Raw genomic sequence first — 18,451 nt, forward strand, 5'->3', positions numbered from 1 at the left:
AAAGATGATGATTGCATAACGTCAGCCACAGTAGCTTGATTTCTTCGAACCACATTATAAAGTGTCGGATATTGCACACAGAGAGGACTATCATCTAGCCATTTGTCATTCCAGAACCTAGTCTGGCATCCATTTTTAACCTGGAAGAAACCCCATTTGAGGAAAGCATTTTTTACCTTCATAAGCCCTGACAAGAAATGAGAATCACCTGGTTTCCTTTCTACCTGGGTTAAGGTTTTACCACTAAGATACTTATTTCTAAGCATTCTTTGTCAAACCCCTTCCTCATTAAGTAATCGATAAAGCCACTTGCTAAGGAGGCAAACATTCTTAATCGAGAGGTCAACAATGCCAAGACCTCCCTGGTCTTTTGGCTGGCAAAGAATGTTCCATCTAGCAAGTCTATATTTTTTCTTGTTATTATCCGCCTGCTAAAAGAATCTGGATCTAAGATAATCCAACTTTTTAAGGACATCTTTAGGGATCTCAAAGAATGACATCATAAAAAGAGAGAGGCAACTTAAGACTGAGTTGATAAGCACAAGTCTACCCCCAACAGACATTAATTTCCCCTTCCAACTGCTTAATCTCTTTTCGAACCTTTCTTCGACCTCTCTCCAATCCGAATTCCTTAATTTCTTATACGTCATTGGAATACCCAGGTATCGAAAAGGTACATGTCCAATATCACAACCGAATAATTGTGCGTATTGGGCCTCACAGTCGTTAGCATCACCATAGCAGAATAGTTCACTTTTATGAAAGTTTATCTTCAGACCGGAGAGTTGTTCAAAAACACAAAGTATGAGCTTCATATTTTTAGCCTTTTCAAGATCATGATCTATGAAGATGATAGTATCATCTGCATTTGAAGAATTGATAAACCATCATCCATTGGTTGAAGCCATGGTTTTAGTTCCCTGTTCTCTTAAAAAAAATGGTTTTTGTTTGTTGAAGATTTGGGAAATGAAACAAATAAGGACTAGGTTTGGTTTTGATTTTGAAATCCTGCTGCGTTGCCTGGCAAGGCTGGCACCACCGCCAAAATCTAGTGCCGCCCATGCCACCGGAGAAACAATTGAAACCAGACACGTCTACGGTTCTGCTGTCACCTGAAGGTATCATGTAGAAGATGAGCTCTCGATCCTCAGTCTTCTGTTACCGTCGCTCCACACCATCGCGTCATCTCCCCGTATCCCAGATCTAGAGAGGAGTGCTGCCGCATTTGCATCCTCAATATCATTGCCCCCATCTTTTGGCACTTCTGGTGTTGGGCGCCTGCATGCCATTTAGCCCGCTAAAGGGATCCTCGCCAGCGCAACCGCTCTAGATGGCACCGCCCATGGTTCTCTACCATCACGCTTCACCACCGGCCCCCTCCAATCACGGCCTGCCATAGTGTTCGCCTTGCCTTGCGGCAGCTGATGACGACCATGCAACATGCTCAACACAACTTATGGCGCAAGCTCGGCCATCTCCAAGATGAGCTTAAGCTATTGGAAGACGTGTTGCAAGAGTAGTTAGGTATGTTTGACGGTCTGCTACCGCCTGAGGTGATTTCAGCTCTGTCGACACTTCTCAACATTAACAATGGAGATATCATACAGATGGACAACACCCTCATCGGGTTAGTTGGAGAAGGCATCACCGACTTGCAAGACGTGGCTGATCAGAGGGCTACTCCATAGGCAGCCTAGTAGACCCGAGACGATCAAAGTGTTCAGATTCTTAATAATAGTGGAATGTGGAAGGAGTGCAACATAAGGATTGTGTCAACATACTGAGTTGTCCACGTAACTATCGAGGGCCAAGCTAAAAGAGGAGTGCAAAATAAGGAGCCTTGCAGGAGCTGATTTGTCCACATTGTATTGGGAGAGTAGTTTTCCTTTTTGTTTTCTTATATGACTCGTCATCCCTTGTCCTTTTATTTTTTTAATGTAAATAGATAGCTCTTCTCCCTATTTCGTGTCAAAAAAAAAAGTAAGGACTAAGGAGTCACCTGGCTGCTGTCCCTGAAGCTAACTACACCAACAGCTTGCTTCCCCTTGAGAAGGTGATCCTTTGTGCAAGGCACAACTGTTCGTTGACCGGCTGGCGTTGGCCAAATTGGGCCAGAAAATGGTGGTAACTGAGCAGGAAGAGCAAGCAAATTGATACGTCATGCCCACACTTGCCAAACGATTCTACGCTCCTCCGCCCTGCTCGTACAAGTATGAAATGAGTTTTGCTGGTTCTTCAGGTTCAGTTGTGTTTGTTTGGTATCCGTCACGCTCCGATGGCACAAGGAAAATTCGTGGCCGGGCCAATGAATCTTGGGCAACGTGCAGCAGATGCGGGTTGTGAAAGGATTTGGCGTTTCTCCTCTACCGAGCCAATCACCACTGCTCCGTGACGCTAAAACCCAAAGGCCAAGGCCATTCACCAGGGGTTTCTTCGTCCATTTTTTTTAAATACATACATATACACACACGTAACTCCTGTTGCGGCACCCATGTATGTTTAAAATTCGTATACGGACAGATGGGACGTTGCCACTCATGCCCTACCCAGGGTTCAAAAAACCGTCGGTAACCGCTCAAAAATCGCGGTTACCGACCTTCCCGGTCCGGTCCGATTTCAAAAACCGTTCGGTAACCGAAATTTGAATTCAAAAAATTTGAAAAAATAAACAAATTCAAAACAAATCTTTAAAAAAACTAGACACAATTCTAAGAACTTCTGTGAAAAAAATTTCAAAAATAATGTCGTTTGCATCATATTCTATAGGGAGAAAGTTTGAAAAAAATGAAAAAAATTGAAACGTGCGGCTCAATTATTAACTCACGTTAAGGAAAAGTGTAACATGCAAACACATATTTTTCTTATATAAAACGTATTTTAAGAGAACCTTTAAAATTGATTTCACTTTATTTAGAGTTTTATTAAATTCTCTATGATTTTTACAAAGTTCACAAGCATAAAGTGAATATGTTAAGAAACATCACTGTAATTAATTTTTTCATGTCTACTATTATTTTTTTCTACGTAAATCATAATATAAATAAGCTAATGAAAGTAGTTTCACTAATTTTTAAGGTGCGATGGGTCAGTTATGAATTAATCTAGTCGCAACACATTTACACAATCATGCATGTTACAATAACTAATTCATGAGTTCATATATTTTTAAAAGATATAGGATCATGTAAGAAGACTAACAAAATTAGTTTCATGATTTTTGGATTAGCAAAGAGTAAACTATGCATTTACCTTGGTTTAACAAATAAAATTTGTCACAGAAAATTTTGAACTTTTTTATGAGTATAAATACTTTTATCATGTAGATCATGTTACAAGGAAGCCAACAAAATTTGTTTCACTTGATTTGAAGCTCGGATGAATTAGTTATTGATTTTACAAGATTGAACCCTTTTTTAGGTTTTTTGTTGAACTGCGCTGAAATTCGATAAAACCGCTCGATAAATCGAGAAAACCGAGCGGTTACCGAGCCAAACCGCTCGGTAACCGACCGAATCAAAAATGCGAGAAAATCGCTCGGTAACCGACCCAAACCGCTCGGTAACCGACCCAAACCGCTCGGTTACCGAGAGGGGAAAAACATGATTTTTTCGCAAAAATTTAAAATTTGCCGAATAAATTTTCTCCGAATTTTTTTGAATTTTTGACCGGTAATCGCGGTTACCGCGGTTTTTCTGTTACCGCCGGAGGTCGGTAACCGACCTCCGGTCGGTAACGTGAACCATGGCCCTACCACGGCCTTAAACCCGAGCTTCACCGGCGACGCTCAGAAGCCTAAGTCACCTCGACTAAGAACCGTCCGCTGGTTTCTTCGTCCAATTTGCCATAGCTCTTTAGCGGTGCTGCTCCTCCACCTACTCAGCAGTTAGGCTTTGCTTGCGCATTAGGTGAGCTTCACCTTATCGCCGTGAAATTCCCGGCTAGGCCTTCGCTTCGTTGCTGACGCACCCCAGACGGCTAGCTAGTCCACTCCACTCGCATTGAACGCGAGTTGGAGCCAACATACCGGATCATTGTTGTATTCATCTCAAGATTTATACTGGAATAATTGCAAAAAAATATTTGCATGATAGGAGATTTTTATTTACCCACTCATAATAGTTTTTCAGTTTAGTTTTATATCTGTAAATTTAAATTGTTTTCAGATACTCCCTATTGGTGAAAGAAAAAGTCTTTTACGAATAAGAGGAGACTCAAGCTTAAAGAAATACTAAATGTGTTGTAGATATGGATAAGAAAGATCTCTCTGCTTTGGCCTGATGGATAAGGATCTATACTTATAGTGCCGTCAAGGTGCAAGTATACAAGTTTACTCTTACAGAGATAACGACCCCAGTCATCGCTATACCACATGGATCTAGGGCCGGTTAAATCACACAGCTTGAGTCTAGAAAGCATACTTTTACTCCTAACTAGAAGGTATTATCCACTATAGTAAATATAATGGTGCAAGTGGTCCTAAGGGTGATATACTGAGCCGACCGCCTATTACGGCGCCGCACTATTCTTAATGATGACCCCCAACAGGTCATGTGGTTTTTGGAGTGGCTAGCCATGTGGTTTTTGGAGCAGGACCTCCGGCGGTCCCTGGCTCCACGACTGACGACCTATGGTCCTTTGTCTTGCTCGAGTTGTTTTGGAAAGTCTAGACCAATCAATTTGAATTGACCGTCTAGTAACACCTGTGAGGGGCATTCAATGTGTCCGGCGTTTAGCGGCATGGTCACGTATTTCGAGCAGTAGTGGGACACGTGGTGCCTCATCATTGGAGGGTCGTGGGTGCGGTTTTGCTCCCCCATGACCGTGGTCTCGTGGGTGAAAGGGCGGGGCGTGCGCGCGCATTCCCAGAAGGAAATAACTCTCCCTTAGTTTACAAGGTGGAGGTTTCGACTGACTAGAGGCCCTATCTGATGCCTCTGCTTCCATCTGCATCTGCTTTAGCCCATGCGTGCGGCCGACCATAGCACTCGCATCTTCCAGCATCGTCCAGCGCTTCTCGCTGCCTTCCAGGGACTATCATGGTTAGCTCTGGTGCTCTAAGCGGGACGGTTGATGTGCACGGGGCGGCGGATGCTCAAGCGGCGACGATTCCTCCGCCGCTGCCCGGGTTTCCACCGGGTGTGGAGCTTCGCCACACCAGCAGGAAGTATCCCTGGCAGACTAGCCTGTTGGGGGAATCCGCCATCGATGAGGCCGAGCTCGACAGGATAGTCGAGGAGGTGAAGATTCCCTCTAGGTCGGTCACCCGGGCACCGTGGAATGAAGTGGTTCCGGAGCCTCAGAGCTATGAGACCGTGGTGCTCAAAGCCTTTTTCGACGCGGGCCTTGGCTTCCTAGTAGTGTCGCTTCTTGAGGGAGTGCTCTGCCTTTTTACGTAGAGCTACCACAGCTCGCGGTCAACACGATTGCCCGTCTGGCCATCTTCGAATGTTCCATGTGGGCAGAGGGATGCAAAGGGAGAGTGGAACTTTTTGTATCCATCTATGATGTGACTTGCCAGCCGAAGAATGGAGTGACAAAAGCCCTCAACTTTAACAACGTGAACTTCCAGCTCCGGCCAGAATATCAGGATGCGTTTTCGGTGAAGGCCATCAACAGCAGGAGGTACTCCAGGTGGCCGGTGCGGTGGTTCTACTATGATGTTGGCATCGGGTCCCCCCTTCGTTCTACGAATCAGGACATTAAGTATGTTCGGATCCCGATTCCTAGCTTGTTTCACAATTGACGCTTCTCCAGAGGGTGGCCCGGAGGATGAGCATGCGTGATCTCACGATAGAGTTCACGATACTACGTATCTGGCCCCTTTGGGCGGACTGGGAGCACGACTTCGCACAAGGTGGGGAACAACAAGCCCAACGTGTACTCTGGGTGTCGGTCTAAAGAATAGTGGGGGTCCCCTCGCAGATGGACCCACGCCGGTAAGATATCAGCAGGTGCTATATGCCATGTTTGTCCGGAACCGTGGTCACCCCGTGCGACCAGTCAGCGACCACGCAACCAGGCTCTCTGATTAAGCTCTGCGACCAGTCACTAGATCGCAGGAGCAAACCCCGCGACTAGTCTCCTCTAGTCGTGGGGCAGGTATGTGTCTAAACAGTCTAATCACAGTAAATATTTTTTCACTCGAGTATTTCCCTTCCCCAGGTCTTCTCTCTGGTCGACCAAGGCGTGGTCAGCGCAGAGCTGCCGTATCCCATTCTGTAGCATTAACCCTACGAGACCTGACAGGCATGTCAGGAGGTTTTTTGCAGGTGCGCAGGCGGCGCGTGGGGACAGGACAGGGCAGTCCAGACGACCAGGTTGACGCAGGTGGTGGAGCGATGGGACATGCTCTGTAGTGCTGTAGAGCGAGTGGGATATGTCTGCTCTTAGTAATGATGGACCTAGGTGGGAAGCTCAAGCTAGGCCTGGGTCTATGTCTTGACTCACGTGTAAATTCTCTCTCCCTCTGATATATAAAGGGAGGAGTACCAGGCTTGTAAACGAGGAGAAGAAGGCCCGGCAAGAATATCATCTGTAACCAACTTAGACAAAAAAAAAAGAATACACATGATGTAGGGCTGTTACCCTAAGGGGGCCTGAACCTGGATAATCCTCGGTGTGCCTGAACCTGGATAATCCTCGGTGTTTTGAGTTGCACATACACAAACAAATTCAGTAGGTACTCCCCGAACAAAGATCACGCACCCGTCGTCCGATACACCCCGGAATCACTGTCAGGGATTTACCCTCGACATCGGGGCTACTATCAGTTCTGGTGAGTCTTCCTCGTTGTATAGCTTTGACTTCACGGATGTGACATGTATTTTTCTTTCAGAGGATTGCTTTCTGCTGGAGCGAGCGGCCGAAGTCATGGAGGAGTTCTTGGGCCCGTCTACCACCACAGAGAGGGACCGGTGTATGGATTTAGTTAGGAGTTGGGAGCTGGGAGCAGTAAAACCACATCTACTTCCACCTCAGGGTAGTGTCTCCGGCGTGGCTAGATTTGGCAGAGCCAAAGGTCATCGGGAAGCGAGGGCGCGGGGTTTCTGGTGCCGCGGCCTCCGCGATCCCTACAAGCCCTCTTCGAGCACGTCTCCCTCCTGCTTCCGAAGGTTCGAATGTCAGCTCAGCGACCGAGTCGTCTAAGGCAGAGATGGACAGGGCGAAGCATTAGAGGCTGGCCGTCGACATTGATGTCGCTTGCGGTGTGTCTAGAGGTGAGACCTAGCTCAGAGGAAGCGATCGTGGGAAGGGTCCGACCCCTCCAGACCTATCCGCCCACGGCTAGAGTCAAAGAGGAGGTGAGGCCTCCCTGGATTTTGATATGGATTGTGGGTTCGTAATTTCAGACAGCAAGGATGTCACGGGCCCCTCTGATGAACAGACCAAGGGCCCTTGTGAGGCGTTACGCCTTTGGTTTATATCATGCCATAGCGATGTGCTAGGATCCTGGCTTGCGTTCTTGAGGTGTTTCAGTGGTCACCGAGATAGAACCATCTGTGGCCTTCGCTTCAGAGGTTTTGGAGCCCTAGCAAAACGTGATGACCCCTCCGGAGGTGTCCATGATGGCCACTCCGCAGGTGATGGCTTCAACGCCCCAAGACGTCACACCAGTTCATGCTATGGCCCTCGTGAATAGTACTAGAGGAGTCGGTCCCTCCGTGGTGGCTACTACTGCATCGGTAGAGGGGGGCCTTGGCTTCGAGGCCTTGATTCCAGAAGACTTCGCACTTCGCTTAGAGGCATTGAAAGATTTCACCTCCGTCTCATCTTGCCTTAGGAGCGGAGAGATTGAGCTGTGTATGGCCCAAAGCCCTTCGGAGGAAGTGGAGGTACGCCTGGAGGCGGCGGCCTGGCAGGTATGCTCTTGCCTAAGGTTTCCTTGATCGTGGTTTTTTGGGCTACTCACCTTATCTTTTATGTATCGTGTTCTGCAACAACTGCTTTTGACAAGGGCACTAGGACTTGCGCGGTGCTAGGTTCTTGCTACGGCCCATGACGCGACCCAAGACGAAGCAGCAAGGCTATGTAGCTCCTTGGAGGAGGTCGAGAGGTGAGCGGAGTCTATGGAGGGTCATCTATAGGAAGAGGTAGCACGGTGGGAGCGTGAGGAGGGCCTCCGGCATGAGGAGGTTGCACGGTGGAAGCGTGCGAAGGTTGAGGCACGGAAGACTGCCGAAGCTCTCTAGGAAGCAGAGACGTCCTTTGAATCAGCTGTTACAGCCCGTGTTGCAGCAGAGGGTGATGCCCAAGTCCTCCGGATTACAGTGGCCAAAGTCCAGCGGGAGCTGGAGCAGGCTCAGGCGGCGAAAAAGACATTGTGCGCAAAGCGCCACGGGCTAGTCGAGCGTGCATCGGAGGCGACCCAAGCCACCCACGATACCTTGAGTGGACTTGGGGCTGAAGGCACGTCAATACCTTCTGGCTCGGATGCGCTAGTCCTGACACTCCACTAGCTCCGGTCTACCGCGAGGGCGACCACTAATGATGCTGAGACCTACGCAAAGTCCAGCATACGCGTGGCCTCGGTGCTACAGCTGGCCTTGCTGCACCAGGCGGGGCTCCATCAATTCGAAGTGTTGGAGCAGTCGGTGTTGGACTCCATGATAGTGGGTTTTTAGTCAGAGGCGCCCTCGGCGGAGATTCGCGTGGCCTTGGACAACTTCCGCCAAGGTGTAATTCTTAGGGAAAGTGTTTCTTTACCCATTTTCTTAGGGAAAGATTCCTTGGTTTCCAATTCTCATTTGAACTGTTTCTCGCAAATCTACGTGTAGTTCTTGTACTCCCTTACATAAAAAAAAACTTGATCTTTTGAACACGGCATGACCTCGATGTGTAATATAACTATTATTTTTTATTAGAATGTATTTATGATATTTAATAAATTTATGAGTTATAAAAGTATATTTAAAGACAAATCTATCCTTATGGTTTTTATTTTCAAACTAAATATTTTTTAAGTTATTGATAGTTAAATTTCAAATATTTGATCGGACTTTATCTAATACATAAGTATTACACAGTACTACATGCATATACATTTACGCGCGGCCAGATAAAGACATAGGTGTCCGTGCTACGTATAGCATTCGCATCTTGTCTTGGACTAATTCCAAATTTCAGACGCCATCGCAATTAGTTTTCAGGCTAAGCTTTGTAATCTTTTCAACCAGCCGAAGAAAAAGCACGTAGAAATTGCAGGCACTAGACAGGAGCAACGAAGCTAAAATAGCCTTATTTATTTGTATGTCTAGTGGCTTCCGTTTCTCATAAGCCAGAAATTAAAATAAATAGTTTGTTTTTTTAACTTTTGGCTATAGTTTTTACTAAAAAGAGTGAAAAAATAGAAGCAAATTTAGATGTATTTATTCTAGAAACCGACTTTTTCTACAGAAACCATGGCCGTGGAAGTCTAAACAAACAGGATTTTATTCTGCTCTCCAACAGCGACCTCTCCAACAGCGACCTCACTTGATGCTGCCTGCCTTCCTGCTGAAATCCATGCGGCAAACGATAGACATTTTTTCTTCAGGGCGTCACTGCTGATCTTATCCTGACATCGGAGGTCGACATCAGAGGTCGATGCATCGATGATCGATCGATGCATTTTCGACCCCGCGTGGATCACACGAATCATTAAACAATCGACCTGATCTTATCCTGACACTGAGTTTGTTGTCTCCTTAGCTTATACAATTCCTTATTTGATTTGATTTTTTTGACTTTCTGCGATTCTTATTTGAATAATTTTGTCGGAATGAATGTTGTGGTCTGGATGCAGGTTCGCGGAGGTGGCTGAGCTGGTGGACTGCAGGTGCTTGGACATCTACGGTCGGCTCCCGGCTGCCGCGCTCACGCCGGGGATGCCGAGGCGCACATGTTCAGAGGCGCCGGCCTGGTTGGAGGCGATGCTCGTCGTTGCCGGAGGCGAGGCGACGGCGAGGCGGCCGAGGCTTTGGGAGGACGGTTGGTGGGAGATGGAGATGGGACGGCTGTGCACCAAGAGCACAGCCTGGGAGGAGGAGGTGGTGACGAGCTTTGAGGCGTTGGGTGGTACCCTAGGCGTGACCTCGTCGTCGAGGCCATCGAATTTAAGTCGTACACTAATTGATCGAAAAGAGACACAAGTATTGTATCATGTATCCGTTCATCTTCCTCATGAGCTAGCTGCTGGAACGGTATTCATACCAGAGTTCAAAATTTCGTCGAGAACCGGTCAATTCGGTCCGTACCGAGTTTTGAATTTAAAAATTTAAAAAAATAAAAAATTCTAAAAATACTAGAGACAATTCTAAGACCTTCTGTGAAAAAATTCAAAAATAATATCCTTTACGTCATATTTCATGGAAACGAAGTTTGGGGGAAAAGAAAAGACATGTTTCAAAAAGTGTGTAGTTCATTTAGTTGGGTTCATGTTAAGGAAAATATTAACATGTAAACACATATTTTGTGTGTGTAAGGTGTACTCAAGATGATCTATAAAATTAGTTTCACTTCATTAGAGTTTTATTAATTTCTCTATGATTACTACAAAGTTCACAAGCATAAAGTAAACATGTTAATAAACAACATTTTAATTAATTTTTTCATATCTACCATCATTTTTCTACATAAATAATAGTATAAGTAAACTAATAAAAGTGGTTTCACTAATTTTGGATGTGTGATGGATTAGTTATAAATTAATCTAGTTGCAGCAAATTTTCACAATCCTACATATTACAATAAATATTTCATGAGTTCATGTATTTTTAAAAGATATAGGATCATGTAATAAGATTAAAACAATTGTTCTATGATTTTTGGATTAGCAAAGAATTAACTATGCATTTAATTAGGTTTAGAAAATAATTTTTCTCACAAAAAATATTCAACTTTTTTATGATTATAAATATTTTTATCATATAAATCATGTTACAGGTAAACCAACAAAATTTATTTCATTTGATTTGAAGCTCAGATAAATTAGTTATTGATTTTACAAGGTTGGACTATTTTTGATTTTTTGGTTGAACTTCACTAAAATTCGAGAAATGCGCTCGGTAAATTGAAAAATTCGACCGGTTTTTGACTAATTCGTTCAAAATACATTCAATGCAGAAAATACTATCGGTAAATCAGAGAATTCATTTGGTTTTTGGTGGAATTCGACCGGTTTTCGCTAACTCGATTTGGTCTATTTTTGTCTCCGATTTATAAATTTAACTAAGTGAATTTGTTCGAATTCTTATCAAATTTTGACCAAATTTTCTGGTTTTTACGAATTTTGAAAAATATATATACGTGTGCTCCCGCAAGAACGCTGCCGGGCCATGACTTGCCCAGTGAGAGACGCCTGCGTGTTCGTCGCCGGCGCCGTCGTGCATCGCAGTCGCAGCGCAGGGTCGGTTCTCCATTCTCCGACCACCCCGGTCATCTGCTCCAGCGTCCGACCACGCCGACCAGGGAACAACCTGGCCTCGGATCGACCTGCCCCGCCAGCCGTGGGCGGACCTGTACCGCCGGCAAAGCTCCGTCGGGGTCAGCCTGGAGAGCTGAGCGCAGCTGGTGCACATGCCTACTCAGCCTTCTTAATTTTATTAGTAGTATGCTGCTGCACCAGTGTGTACGTGTACAGTAAGCCAATACAGCACTAATTACTGCTTAGTAAAGTGCCAATGTCCTGAGATCCTTGGTATGGAGGAACGGTACTCAATTGTTATCCAGAACTCAAAGATCTACAATGATACCGAAGAGCTTTTGTAAAATTTTGCTGGTAGTTCCAGCATGTGTCATGTGTCTAGCTGGTATGCAAACCAAAATATGGAACCTAGGAGGTAGAGGTACAGTGCCCAGTTATTCTTCAGAACGTAGAAGAGGAAATTGGTTCGTAGTGTTCCTGCACTCTACAATGACACCCAAGAGATCTTGTAAAATTTTGCAGGTAGTTTCTCCAACATGTGTCATGTGTCTAGCTGGTATGAAAACCAAGTAGTTTTTTTTTATACAGGTACGCAAACCAAAATACCAGCAACACACTGAAATTAACAGCATAAAATTAACATTCTATTATGCATCTACACTCTCCACTGGACCATGGAGTCAGAAGAATTTTGATGTATTTACTGTAGAATGCTATTTTGTCACCAAACCATACACATATATAACAAAAAAAAAAGGGAAGAAAGCAGCCATGACCCTTCTTCTCTCGGCCCAGGCTGGCCTCCACTTCTTTTCCTCCCTGCTTTTCTTTTATGCCACAGCTTAATCATTCTTTCTCTTTTCCTCTCTCCACTCGAGCCAAGCCTAGCAAGCCCCTCTTCCCTTCCTCTAGCGCAGCCCAGACCAGGCTATCTTCTCCTCACCATGGCCCAAGCCAGCACGGGCCACTGGCCTTTTTTTCCACCACACCGTCGGCCCAGCCCGAGCGCCCCTGCCTCCTTATCCTCTCGAGCCCGAGTGCCAGAGCGCCACCACACACGTGCCGCCCCAGCCTCTTGCTCTTCTCTCCCCGAGCCGCGCCACTCCACCGCACGCACCACGCGCTCGTGCCGCCGCCCCTTGGCCAAGCCCACCGCGTTGTTCTCTCTGGCGGAGCCAAGCGCCACCTCTTCTCTCTAACCCTAACCGAATCCCTTTTCAGTTTGGGTTTGATTTTGAATCCAAATGGGATAAGAGCTCCGGCGGGTTTTATCTCTCCGGGAATCCCATTCAAATCCGAGTTTTATCTCTTCATCCTCGTGCCTACATAAGGGGAGAAGTCGATCTGTGGAGGAGGGGCACGCAGAGAGAGGGAAGGGAGGAGCCCCTACCCCTTGCCGCCATGGAGGAGGAGATCGAATTGATTTAAGGGTGTAACCCTGCTGCATGGCGCTGGCCTAGAGCCGCGTCGTCTCCCTGTGCCTCGCTGCGTCTACTGGTCGGCCGGCCTCTGTGCCTTGCCTTGGTGCCATGTGTTTTCCCCCTCCTTTTATCTGCTACAGGTTCTCCGGTCGACCTCGTGCTGTGACCACACAGGTACTCCAGCCGGCCTCGTGCTGTGACTGTGCAGGTGTGCTCCAGCTAGCCTTCATGCCGCGATCGTCGAGATGTGCTCTGTTGAATTGGTGGTCGTCAGTTTGTTCGGTCTATGATGTACTCCAGCCGACCTTGTTGCCATGATCGTTGATATGAGTTCTGGCTGATCTAAACTGTGGTCGTGTGAGTTGCAGGGGAGCTTCGACCGCGCTGGCGTTTGGACTGTGCCTTGGCACATGCCGACGTCGAGCCACGTGTCATCGGTAGTGGGAGCGTGTGCCTCTATCCGTGCGGTCCGCCATTGATCTTTTTTGATCTGTGATGTACTGCGACCAGCTGTGTGCCGTGACCGTCAAGATGTGTTTGATCTATTTTGGCTCCAGCCTGCTGTGTGCCGCGACTGTCGAGATATGTTTTGATCTGTTTATGCTCTGGCCAGCCTCGTATCGTGACCGTACAGGCACTCCAGCCGGCCTCGTGCTGTGACCCTGCAGGTGTGCTCCGGCTGGCCTACGTGCCACGACCGCCGAGATGTGCTCTGTTGAGTTGGTGGTCATTGGTTCTTTTGGTCTGTGATGTACTCTGGCCGACCTCATTGCCGTGACCGTCAAGATGAGTTCCGATCGGCCCTTGCGCCATGGCCGTGTGAGTTGCAAGGGAGCTTCGGCCGCGTTGGCATTTGGATTGTGCCCCGGCACACACCGCCATCGAGCCGTGTGTCATCGTTAGTGGGAGCGTGTGCCTCTGTCCGTGCGGGCCGCCATTGATTTTTTTCTAATCTGTGATGTACTCCGCCCAGCTGTGTGCCGTGACCATCGAAATGTGTTTGATCTGTTTTGGCTCCATCCGGCTTTGTGTCGCGACCGTCGAGATGTGTTTTTGATCTATTTATGCTCCGTCCGTCCATCGCGCTGTTGTCGTGGAGATTGCACGGTTGTTGTGATCTATTACTCTGGCACTGGTCGTGATGCCATAGAAGTACTCCAATCGGTGTGCGTGTGCCGCTGCCGATATGTGTTCTAGTGTGTGCGTGAGCAGTGGCTGGCATGGTGTCGTCACCTCGCGTGACGCCCTGACGCTCGCTGTGGTTGTTGCCGTCGTGACTGGCGCACGTGTGCCGCCGATGTGCTCTCTCTCTTGCATCGCCGTTGTGCCTGCATAGACCCGGTCAACTGCTCATTCTCTGTCTAATGCGCACCGTGGTGCCGAGTTTGTGCCCGACCACTATGTTCTCTGGCTAATGTGCGTTGTAGTACTTCTGCTAGTCCAGCTACTGTCATGTGTGTGTCTCGCCGGCTGGGAGTCAGTGTCGCCGTGTGTGTACTGACGACTGGGAATCTGAGCGCCGCCGTGCTCGTGTATTACCGGCTGGGTGTCAATACCATCGTGCTTATGACCATTCTGTTTTGATGGTTGTTTCTCTGTTCTGGTGACTGTTGAGGCTTTAGTGGCATGTATCTGTTTCCCAGCTTCTTCAGCATCCTGTTGGTCATACGGCTATTGTTAGCCCAGGAGTGTTGTTGTTATGATGCATCATATTTACTCTTCGTTGGCTAATGGCTAGCAGGTGGTGATGTTTATTCTTCGTTGGCTGATAGCTGGCTGAACATACTTACTGCCTAATGTCAGCTGTGCTGAGTTATGATAATATCTGTGACTGGCTTCGCCTTATAGCTGTGCTGCTACTGATCTAAACTGTTGTTGGGTGCTTGTTGTCATTGCCAGTCTCTCTGTTGCTGTAGTTGTTGGGTTGATCCTCTTTCAATGTTTAGGGCTCTAACTCGATGATCTACATTTCAAGAGAGACACCTTGCTGTTTATGTTGACGGCCAGAAATGTATGGCTAAGGCCTGGGGAGGTATCGGGCAATGTTATTATGCTTGGTGCAATATTAGCTTCGGTGATGGATGGCATGGTGCTGATTCCCTTCACTGATTGTGCTGTGAGTTAGTTTGGCTGGTCTGTGATGCTTTATGCCCTTGAGCTGATGATGACAATGGATTCGCGATTGTCTCTGTTGCTTGACCTTGCTTTATTGCTGGTCCTACCCTGTTGTTATTACCCTTGTGCCTTTGTGGCTCGTGCCTTTGTGGTTTGCTACCTCCTGCCTTTGTGGTTTGTGCCTATGTGGCCTTTTGCCTTCATGGCTTGGTTGCCTTGTTGCCTTAGGAGACGGCCGATGAGAATGAGTTCGAGGCTCGAGGGGGTTTAGTGACTTAGGCACGGCGTAGGGCTCCTGGTCACGGCTCCATTGCCACACCGGTTGTAGCTACATGTCTGCCATGCTCCTAGTTCATCTCAATCACTTACACTATTCTGAGGCTGTGTAGCCGATGATGACTTGGGGATACATAAACAGTCTATAAGGCTCATGCTAGACTGTTATCTCATTTTCTCTACTATAGTTTTGATTTCTGACACAATCATTTTGATTGGTCTATGTTGAATGTGATTATAACATTGCAGACTTAGAGACAACCTCTATATGACGACTAACAGACAGTTTAATTGCAGGTAGCCCGAGAGACGGACGTAATTAACTAGATTCCTTTCGAGTCCACGGGAAACAGGAAGACACAATCGTCAAACCGACAGTTTTAGATAGTGTGTGGGTATGTGTGGAGCAAAATGTTGTAATCCATTAAACTTGTATTTTATAAGTTCAATAATGAATTAATAAAATCTAGTGTTTCTGTTACATTGCTATGCTGTTTCTTTCATATATATTGCGTATACTGGCATGCTCGCATACATTCATATTCAAAGTTATATGATATACACCAATTTGAAAGTCAAGTTTCGGATCCGCGGAACAGGTTTCGGATGAGCGAAACATTTACATTCAGGTTGCAACAACTTCCTCCGACAGCCATATGTTCCCTGCAAAAACATATAGTTTCTTAGAACTATACAGCAAATAAGAGTATTAGGTTCAGATTTACATTTCTGAATTTTCCTTACCTCTTGGTAACTACAGTTTAATTACAACATAAGCCCCAGTTCCCGCTAGAGCACCGAGCGGCGTTGCCACCAGGTAGATCCAAATCTGGGTGTATCTACTGGTGGCAATTGCCGGACCTAATGTGCGGGCAGGATTCATCGATGCTCCTGTTGATGGTCTGCACATGAGTTTAACAAAGAAATTTTAATTTTATTGTTGTGACAGTTTAAGTAGACAAGAAAGCTGTACATGAAGTTTATTTCTGAATCATTCTATATCTTCGTACCCTGCTACAAGAGCATTCATCATTATTGTTGCCCCAACTGCCACAGCTATCAACTCTTTCACCTGAAGATTTTGATGAGAACATTATTAGTTTTATACAATTGGAGCAAGAATAATAAGACTGGAAGATCGAAAGCAACAAAAAACTTACTGCATGGGGATCAGTTGCAAGAGCAATGATGATGAACAAAAGGATGAACGTCGTGATGAACTCCAGGAAGAACGCTTCAACAGTGCCAACATTCGGCACAGTAGCGATCCCAGGGTTCACTGGATGATAGATGCCCTTGATAGTGAAGGAAGCAGCAATGGAGCCAAGAATTTGTGAGGTCATGTAAGACAGAAGGTGAGCAAGGGGGAGGTGGCCAAAAGCAGCCATGGCGATGCTAACTGCTGGGTTCAGGTGGCAGCCATATGTGGATAAGGGACAGCACAAGAACCGTGACGGCTAAACCTGCAGACGTTGCAATGCCGAGTAGGCTCTCAACGCCGTCATGCTGCTCATTCATGATGATGGTGGACAACACTGTAAAGATCAATATGAATGTACCAAGGAACTCCGCGATCACCTGCAACAATAACGCTTCCAGGTTAAGATTACATCTCAAGACAAGTGAAAGATGACTGTCTGATAAAAAAGTTTTTGTAATTGTACCTTCTTGATGAGAGCTACTTTTATCTTTGGTAATCCTTGATTCAATCGGTGATGATGAGTTGCATGAGCATCAGAGGATTCTGCAGTATCAGCATGTGTTTTTGAGCTGACACTGCCAACACTGGCCAGCTCAAATGGCATGATCTTGGATCTTGCAGCCCTTGGGGAGATCGTGATGGAAACCTTGTTGCTGTCACTTATTTGCATGGCATGGATGGAAAGTGCTACACCATCCATGCAGCGCTTTTTCTCTTCCATGCTCCTCCTCTCAAAGGCAAGCAACTCAATCTGACTAAATGAAGGATCGATTGGATTGGATGGTGAATTGGTGATGCTTAAGTATGCTGTTTTGAACTTTGTAGGACCAAAGGAATGCTGTTGTTTGATTCTTGGATGTGATATGGAGCATGGCAGTGAAGTGGAGGGGTATATAAATGGGCATCTGAACAACGTGCGCTGCAGCTGCTGTTGTTGAAACTTCAAGCCAACAGCCTCCAGATTTGCAGCGGCGGAGGTGCTGAATTCATGGGTTTTGGAAAATCGGGAACGGAATGCCGCCGGGAAGGATAGCGATGTGAATACAGTAAGAACGCCAACGCCCTCTTCTGCAGTAGTGTTCGGTTATCAAATGAGAACTGATAACAGTTGTGTTTATTCAATTATAGCTGTTTCCATCTCTGATCTCTGGTTTAGGATGGAATATTCGAACCATAGCTCAGTTGACCTCCTGTTTAGCTGTTCATATCGTCAAAATGTGTTATTTATCTTCTAAGAATAGCTAGTTGTATTCTATGGAGAGGCTCGTGTGTGTGTATAAAGAACCCCATATTACATAGATACAATATATATCTCTAACACCCCTCTCAACTCATTCTAGGTTAATCACACTGAGTTTGATAGATACAAGCCATGCCTTTGTGAAGAAATCAATCAACTGAAGCTATGAAATAACATACCGAACATCAATAACCGTATCTTGTACCTATGCCCATGTGTTAGAAGCATCAATACCAATATACTTGGTGAGCTCATGCTTCACTAGGTCTAGCATGTACTGTCAAAGAAAAGATGAGTACGTGCAGAAGATGAAACACCAAAATCCTCAAATAACCACCATAACCAACTAAGTTCCACTGTCAATAAAGTCATGTCTCGTAACTCAGCATCTACACTAGAACTAGAATCAACAGTATGCTTCTTAGTCTTCTAAACAATGAGAGAACCACCAATAAAAAAGTAGTAGATAGAAAGAGATCAACGATAAGAGGGGTCACTAGCCCATGTAGCATCGGAATATGCATGAAGCTACAAAGAATTAGAATGTGGAAAGAGAAGACGATGAGAGATAGTCCCACAAGATAGCGCAAAACATGAAGAAGATGACTATAGTTGAGTTGACTGGGAGTAGAGACGAACTGACTAAAAATGTGCATTGCATGAGAAATGTCAGGATGAATGACACCAAGGTAAAAAAGACTCCCAATAAAATAACGGTAGCGTGTGGGATCCGCAAGAGGCTCACCATTAGTAGATCAAAGATGCAGGTTAGACTCCATTGGAGTCTCAGCAGTGCA

General features: G+C 46.1%; 2 pseudogenes; one reads left to right on the top strand and one right to left on the bottom strand.

Annotated features, from left to right (window-relative positions):
* Nucleotides 1-9,633: 9,633 nt before the first annotated feature.
* LOC133899452 (uncharacterized) lies at nucleotides 9,634-10,111 on the top strand (annotated as a pseudogene).
* A 5,856-nt stretch (nucleotides 10,112-15,967) lies between these two features.
* On the bottom strand, nucleotides 15,968-17,114 carry LOC133899453 (aquaporin NIP3-2-like; annotated as a pseudogene).
* Between the last annotated feature and the right edge of the window lie 1,337 nt (nucleotides 17,115-18,451).

The sequence above is a fragment of the Phragmites australis genome, chromosome 18 (assembly GCF_958298935.1).
Source record: "Phragmites australis chromosome 18, lpPhrAust1.1, whole genome shotgun sequence".
Classification (NCBI taxonomy): domain Eukaryota; kingdom Viridiplantae; phylum Streptophyta; class Magnoliopsida; order Poales; family Poaceae; genus Phragmites; species Phragmites australis.